At 40.2% G+C, this 8,472-nt stretch overlaps 1 pseudogene; it reads right to left on the reverse strand.

The window, feature by feature from the left end:
* Positions 1 to 7,631: 7,631 nt before the first annotated feature.
* On the reverse strand, positions 7,632 to 8,256 carry LOC147439525 (uncharacterized; annotated as a pseudogene).
* Between the last annotated feature and the right edge of the window lie 216 nt (positions 8,257 to 8,472).

An 8,472-nucleotide genomic window follows, 5' to 3' on the forward strand; every position in this document is an offset into this window, starting at 1 on the left:
TACATTAGACCACCTATATTGCCCCCAACTACAAAACCATGTTCTTTTCTGAGAGAGGAAACCGTACTCACACTTGCATGCTTGAGCCTATTCCCTTGTCCGCGATACGCACTATCGCAACAATTCGGCTTAGCTCCCATTTCCTTCGATGCGAGATAGGGCGTTGGGACAATGGAGAAGAGTCAAATCGATTGTGCACATTATGCTCACAGCAAGTTCGAGAGTCTGAGTACCACACACTACTAGAGTGCTCAGCTTTTGATCACATCCGAACTTGATTCTCTCACATTTTCAGCCATAACTTAGACCTACACACTTTCCTCTCCCAGCCAAAGTGTGGGCTCTCCATTGCGACTCTCATCACTACAATTTTGGAGCATCGAGAGTCACTCATCAGCCATTCTCGTACTACATCACATGTAACTTTGGTCCCATAGGTCATATTTGACCTCCGAGGACGATAATAAAATCTCTCTCTCTCTCTCTCTCTCTCTCTCTCTCTCTCTCTCTCTCTCTCTCTCTCTCTCTCTCTCTCTCTCTCTCTCTCTCTCTCTCTCTCTCTCTCTCTCTCTACTATCAAATCTAAGCATGGAGTCAGAGAAGCAAGGAAAGGAGCGTCTCTCTCTCTCTCTCTCTCTCTCTCTCTCTCTCTCTCTCTCTCTCTCTCTCTCTCTCTCTCTCTCTCTCAGATAAAGCAGGAAAACCCTCTTTCTCTCTCTTGAATTGGGAAAGAGAAAGCACCAAGGACATGTAAAGAACGACTGCAAGCAAAGCAAAACAATTAGATAAGAAGGTTGAAGATTATTTTTGGCAATTAAGGCAGTGCAAAGCACACAGAGTAGGAAGCTACATAACATTTGACAATACTTGAAGCATGGTGATTGAGGCAGTGAGAAGAATTAAATTTTGTAAAGTCCATGAGGGCAATTGAAGCAGGAAGAGCGACAAGGAGGATATTTCCATCAACATCATTAATTTAAGTTTCGTTAATCATAATGATGAGTTTAAGAGTTGTTAACAGACCGCTAATCTTGTAAAGGGAGCTTAAACTCGTTGTTTTTAGCTGGTCCCAAAGACGGTGTTGTTAATAGCTTTTTAATAGCCCGCCTTGGCTATTGATTAGATTGAACTCAATGTTTTAATCAATTTATTGATGAAATTATGATGGTTGTCAAAGTTTATGAGTGTCTACTATTTTCTCTGTCACACCTCTCTCACAGCCAAAGGACAGGTGCCTTTGCGGCTCTTGTTTCAAACACATATCCCCCGACATCTTTGGTGAACCCAATGCAAAACGAGCCGGGGTGGGAGGTAAAGATGGAGAATTTAGAGCAGATGATTAAGTTGATTAAAGAGTTAAGTGCAAATGGTTTTGATGATAAGTCAATTGTTCCAAATTTTTTGAAGATATTTCAAGCGGTTTCAGGATCTCTACTTGAAATGGAGACCAACAAGAAGAAAAATCAAATGGATGAAGCTTTGGATGCACCTTTAGATGTGGTATAGGACGAGAGGCAAGTCTTCGATGGTTATGATCCAGAGGGCTACCTAGAGTGCTATGAGTTGGAAACCAATTTAAGAGGGATACCAGAAGAGTTACTGATCAGATCCGTTGAGCAATTATTGAGTTTAGATTTGAAGGAGCATGTTCAAGAGGTTACCAAAGCCTGCAATGACAACTGGGAATACTTCAAAGAAGCTATTGTACAAGTAAGTTATGAACATTATGCAAGCTATCAAGAACAAAGTCCAAGTCTACCAAACTACGTAGGTATTCAAGGACAAGTACGATCAAATTTAGAAGATGTGATTGATGAGTGTATTGTACAACAGGATGCTACCTTCTTACAAGATAATGATGAAGACATAGTTAAAGCTGTGTATGAAAAGTTGGGTTTTGCAGATTCCTTGTGTGAAGTAGAAGTCTTTGAGTGTGAGACTCTACAGCATCAAGATACACAGGCTGACTTTTGCAAAGAACCTATACATGCAGAACAGGAGGAAAATAAATCAGGGGATCAAAACAACAAATTGGTGAATGAGTGCAACCATATTCAAGTAGACATGCATAAGGATTTGGTTACAATTGATACTTTTGCTACTGACTCAAAATTTGAGCAAATTTTTTATTTGGTACGAATTTTACCATAGAGTTGGTTGACGATACTGGTACATATTCTACCATAGAGTTGATTGATGACACAGATATTATAGGTCAAAAAAAAGCTGCAATTGAGAGAATTAAGACCATGGATTTGGCTATACCAAATTTGTTGAATTTGGACATATCAGATTTTGAGGAGATGGTTAAGCAAGAGTATGTGTTTGAAGATCTGCAAAATGTTGATTCAGAGGGGGTGCAGACTCCTTCATTGACAAGTTGTTTTGACGCCAAGCCCAAAGTGGAAAACTGATCTTGATTGTGATGATGATGATTCAAAGGGGGTGCAAACTCCTTCTTTGAAAAGTTTATGTGACCTAGAGCTACCAATGTGGCAAACTGATCCTGAATTTGCTGATGATTTAGATGGGGACCAGACTTCTTCTCTATCTATATTTTGTGACAGAGGGCTCACACTATGGCAGAGTGATCATGAACTTGATGATGCTGATTCATAGGGGGTGTATAGTGAAGAGCAATCTCTTGGTGTTGAATATGATTGATTTCATCGTGCCGATGATACAGACATGGCAGTAGATAAAATTTTAAATAGCATGCTCAACTTTGTGCTACATAAGTGCAAAGATATTTGGATGAGGGTGAAAGACTTGAAGAGCAGTTTACAGCAAATGTGTTTAGTATGCATGTCATATGTGGAAATATTACTTTACATCCGCCTAAGATCTGCAAGATGGAGGAACCTTCTGAAGTGGTGGACTTATATCTTATGTGCTTATTTGACAATGCTTTGGAAGGATTCTCAAATAAAGATGCTAAGGATGTCAATCAATCTAGATTCATGCATGAGCAAGTTTGCTCAAATGCAGCTAATGATGACCTTATGTAGTTGTTGGATGATGCTCTACTTGATTTTGAGCCTCTACAAGATAGAGAATTGTTTTTTGATGCATCTTGTGAGCCTAATGAAAAGAGTTTTGCCAAAGACTTGATGTGTTCAGATTTACATGATTGGTATTCCAATACTATTGAGAGTGAGGGTGCACTACCAGTTCTTTTACTTGTGATTGATGATCGACAATTGGATGAGCCAGTTCCACATGGGATATGGCAGTATCTAGTGATACCTAATGCTATATGGGATTTGATGTTACCCTATGATTTAGGAGATTTTGAGGTAGCTTTTGACCCAGGAGGTGACATATATATGCATGGTCCGAGGCAATTGACTTATATGCCATATGATCCAGGAGGTTTTCATGAAGATTTGTGGGTTATTTTATGTTTATGCTCTACTAATTGGAAATTCTTGTATTTTCCCTATGATCCTAGAGGATGGTGCAAATTTTTTAAATGAATGCTCACAGTGGGGAAAATGATTGGTTTTCCATTTGATCCGGGGGGCTACTGAGGTGAAGTTGCAGATTTGAAGAATGCCAGTTATCTATTGTAGCAGGTTGCATGGTACAAGGTTTTGGTTTTTATATTATGCTAAGTCAGAAGAGTTTTTGGTTATGTATTCAATAGGACTACATGATTGGATTCCAGTTGACTTCTTTGGGTAATTGATGAAGTATCTTCACATATTTTGAGTTGGTTCTGCTACCAGAACTTTAAGTAAAGGACTTTACGGCCATTTTGTGTGCAGATAGACTAAGGAATACTTGAGCTTCATAGGGTTCCCTAAAGCGAGCTTGATGGTCAAGCCATGTGCATCATTAACTGGAGCACTTGAGTTTGGCGGGGTTCACTAAATAGGTTTTTCATAATTGAATGCTTTGAAGATATGATAGATAAAGTTCAAAGATTTTTGATGGGCAGCTACCTAACAATTAAGCTAGAACATTTATGATAGGGTACAATCCTTATATTATTTTCCATATGTATACCACTTACGTGAGTCTGATGATGGCAAAGAGCTTAAGGTACCTATAGCAGATGCAGAATGAATCATAGTTGGCATATACCGGAGGCTGTGCAGGTTGAGAGGGGATGGATGTCATGCAGCTCCATGCTAAAAAATATACCAAGAAGATACACATCAAGCTTTTTTGAAGCCTATTTGATTAATCGGATCATTGTTCAGGGCTTGCTAACAAGCTAGTTTTACGATTAATGTATGCCATATGTGGCTTTAACGGGCCAATAGATGTCTTAATGATGCTAAAACCGAGTATGCTTAAAGTGAGCACAAATGGGAGTTTATGATCTAGAATTGTAGTGCTTAAAGTTCACGATCGGCTTGTCTTTATGGCTCGTCAATTGGAGCTATGGTGAAAATCTTACGGCAGTTTGAAGTTTGAGTCAATTGCAGATTTTTACCCGATTGGGCAATTGCACCTGAGGGGACAAAAATGAATTGAATGCATGGGGCTGAAGTGCTCACTTTGTGGAGTGTGTTGATCTTTTCAGATCCGTGATCGGAGTTACGGTTACCAAGATATCCTCAAATTAAATTTCATCGGGGGCTAGCTCCGTACCAGTCTGGTCGGCTCGGTCAGTGTTCCATCTAGGAATTTTACAGGCTCAACAAGGTTTGTATGCATTTTGTACAGCTTGATAAGTATATAAGAATTTACGGATTGTTAGATAGAGTCTGGGTTGATGAGACAATACGGCTTGAGGCTGGTGTCAGTTACTAGCACTCCTGAGCTGGATAATTTTTGGCATCATCCGAGAAGCTGATACAAGAAATAAACAACCAAGTGCGAAGGGAATGCCTTTCTTCAAATCCAATCACCTGCACTTGCATCTCAAGGGCATGGGACACTGATAGAGGAAACAAATTTCATGATGATATCGTTAGTCAAGGATTACTGTGAAAAGATGTCGTGTGAGGCAATGCCTTGGTTAAAGTTTATGGTCAAGTGTATGCCAAATGTGGTGCTCATACGGAAGCACATTGAGTTCTTGATGATCTCTTTGTATGAAATGTTGTCTCCTAGAGTGTGTTGAATGCAGGTGCTTGGCAATGCTTTGGTCGACATGTATGCCAAATATGGTGTCCCTTGAGGGGAACCGGCCACCCAAAAGGCCTAATGGCCACCCAAATTAAAGAAACTATGGCCACCCATTTTAAATAAAGACACACATTGTGTGTGAAGGGGAAAATAAAGCGAAGGGCATGGCATCGACCAAGCAGCGAGCAAGAGAGTGAACAGGGAGAAATAAGATCGTACCAGCCTGTACAAGGCTCGGATGAGCCCGATCAAGAAGACAAAAATGCCTAGCATGCCAAGGTGCATTTTTTTGAATCTTGTCTCAGAGGATTTTGTGTGTCGAACATCCGTCCACTACCACATCATCGCATGTGCTCCCATGCCGTGTCAGTCACGGCGTCGTGACTACGTGGTGAGGCCTAATATTTTAAGAGTTGGGGGAGAAGGGCTTTTTGGTGAGTGAAAAAAAAATAGCAAAAGTAACGAGCGGCAAGGAAGCGTGGCCTCTCTTGCTCCAGCCACGGGAAGGAAGGGTTGGCTCTCTCTCTCAAGCCAAGGCAAGGAAGGTCTCTCGCTCTCTCTTTCTAAGACCTTGAGCCATAAGAGGAAGCCAAGACTCGAAGGACCAAGGGAGCTTGGTGAGCAAGCAAGGCGTTCTCTCCCTCTCTCAGCCATAATCAAGAGGAGGCAGAAGGGGAGGAGGCTTGGCTTCAAGTTATCAGTCGATTTGGAAAAGCAAGCAAAGGTAAATAGAGAGGACATAGGGGAATTTGAAGAAGAGGAAATAGGGAGAAGGAGGCAACTTGAGAGATATCTCTCTCTTCCTCTCTCGTGCCTAAGCAAGGAATCTAAAGAGGGCCTCTTTGTCTCTAGCTCTTCAAGCTCAAGGAGAAGAGGACTCTTTCTCTAGCTCTTGACTAAGAGGAGAAGAGGATTCAATCTCTCTCTCTCTCTCTCTCTCTCTCTCTCTCTCTCTCTCTCTCTCTCTCTCTCTCTCTCTCTCTCTCTCTCTCTCTCTCTCTCTCTCTCTCTCTCTCTCTCTCTCTCTCTCTCTCTCTCTCTCTCTCTCTCTCTCTCTCTCTCTCTCTCTCTCTCTCTCTCTCTCTCTCTCTCTCTCTCTCTCCCCCCCCCCCCCCTCCCATGAGATAAAGCAGGGAAACCCTCTTTCTCTCTCTTGAATTGGGAAAGAAAAATCACAAAGGACATATAAAGCATGACTGCAATCAAAGAAAAACAATTAGATAACAAGGTTGAAGATTTTTTTTGGCAATTAAGGTAGTGCAAAGCACACAGAGCAGGAAGCTACAGAACATTTGACAATAATTAAAGCATGGTGATCAAGGCAATGAGAAGAATTAAATTTTGCAAAGTCCATGAGGAAAGTTGAAGCAGGAAGATTGACAAGGAGCAGATTCCCATCAATATCATTAATTTAAGTTTTGGTAATCATATCGATGAGTTCGGGAGTTGTTAACGGCCCGCCAATCTTGTAAAGGGAGCTTAAACTCATTGTTTTCAGCTAATCCCAATGACGATGGTGTTAACAGGCCACCTTGGCTATTGATTAGATTGTACTCAATGTTTTATTCAATTTATTGATGACTACGATGGCTATCAAAGTTATCAGTGTCTGTTAATTTCTCTCTCACACCTCTCTCACAGCCAGAGGCCCGGTGCCTTCCCGGCTCACGTTTCAAAGACATATCCTCCGACAACGAAACTTCACTTATCCTACAAACCTGCTCAACTACTTCATATTGTCAAGAATTTCAGCATTCTAAAATGCCTCAATCTTCTTTGGATCAATAGCTAAAACTTCTTCAAACATTATGTATTCTAACGGTGTTCCCTTTGTGACAACGATAACTGACTTGAAAGGATTCAAAGACAACCTGAATTGTTTGCATCTCTCCAAACACTTCGGAAGGTGCTCAAATGCTCTAACTTCTTACCAAACACACTAAAGTCATCCAAAAACACCCTCGTAAATGATGTTAGATAGGGATCAAAAACCTTTCCTACTGTATCCAAAAAAGATGAAGGTCCATTATTTAATCCAAGACTCATCATTGTGTACACAAAGGCTCCGCATTCTGTTATAAAAGAAGTCTTATACTCATCCTTTGGTGCCATGCTAAGTTGATTATACCTTGAAAACCCATCCAAAAAGCTATGCATTTCATTTCTAGCAGTTGAATCCAACAATATGTCAGTAAATGGCAATGGAAAAGGATTTGATATAGTGGCTGCATTCAGCTTCCTATAATCAATGCATACCCTCAACTTCCCATTATTTTTTGGCACTACCATAATGGGTGATAGCCATGTCGCTTCATGAATAGGTTTAATGAGCCCAACCTATAGTAACTTGTCCAATTCCTCCTTTACTTTCTTTGCATAATGTGGATTCATCTTATATATTTGTTGTATAATAGGAACTGTTTGTCCTCTTTGAGATTGATCTTATATTGAGAAAACTTAGGATCTATACCCTTCATATTTGAGTAGTCCTGAGAAAAAACACCCTTAAACTACATTAACAACTTCCTCAATGACTTTACAGAATCTCCCTCCTATTTCCTCCCTATCTTGACCATTTGTGGTTCCTCTTCAATCCCTAAATTGAGTTCCTGAAGATCTTCTTCTGATATTCTAGCTGACTTTATTTGCTCCTCAAACCTCTGTTCTGCTACCACGATGGCTTCAACTCCCTCCATTTCCTTTTTCATTTATTGCTCCATTAGGTGCCTCTTTTCCAAAACTAAAAATTCACCATTAGTGATCATTGTTCCAGGCAACACCTGATTTGATTTCCCTTCTGAGCTGGTTGTCTTTAGTCCCAATATTGTCATCACATCTATATCAAATGTAGGTTTCACAGAAGGATTTTCTAACAAAAACTCCTCTTCTTCAGATCTTCCACCTCAATTGTCAAACTAATAGCTTGTGCCCACAATGATTTATTTGATTGTTGTAGCTTGACTTCCCTGATCATAGGCAATCTAATCTTCTTCTTACCTTGTTTAATTCTCACCTCATTGGATCTTCAATTTTGTTTCAACTTTGATGTTTTAAACCAAGGTCTACCTATAGAAGCATAGGATATGATTCCTTGTCAAAATCTATCTTTAACACCACAATAATAACCCTAAATTTTAATGATGCTATCAAAATCTCTCGATCCTTCAATATCCCCATTGGTTGTAATCTTCTCTGATGATCCATCTTGACCTAAAATGGAGCAAGTACCAACATAGGGACTCCAGCTTGCAATACACAGATGCTGGTAAAATGTTTACTCTTGATCCCCCATCAAGGACTTCCTGAAATATTCTTCATGCAAACCCAACCTGAATAGTTGGTACTTTAAAATTGACCTTGTGTGGTGGAATTTCTTGATCTCCAATGTAAGCT

Source organism: Adiantum capillus-veneris, chromosome 16, assembly GCF_014529385.1.
Source record: "Adiantum capillus-veneris isolate H3 chromosome 16, ASM1452938v2, whole genome shotgun sequence".
Taxonomy (NCBI): domain Eukaryota; kingdom Viridiplantae; phylum Streptophyta; class Polypodiopsida; order Polypodiales; family Pteridaceae; genus Adiantum; species Adiantum capillus-veneris.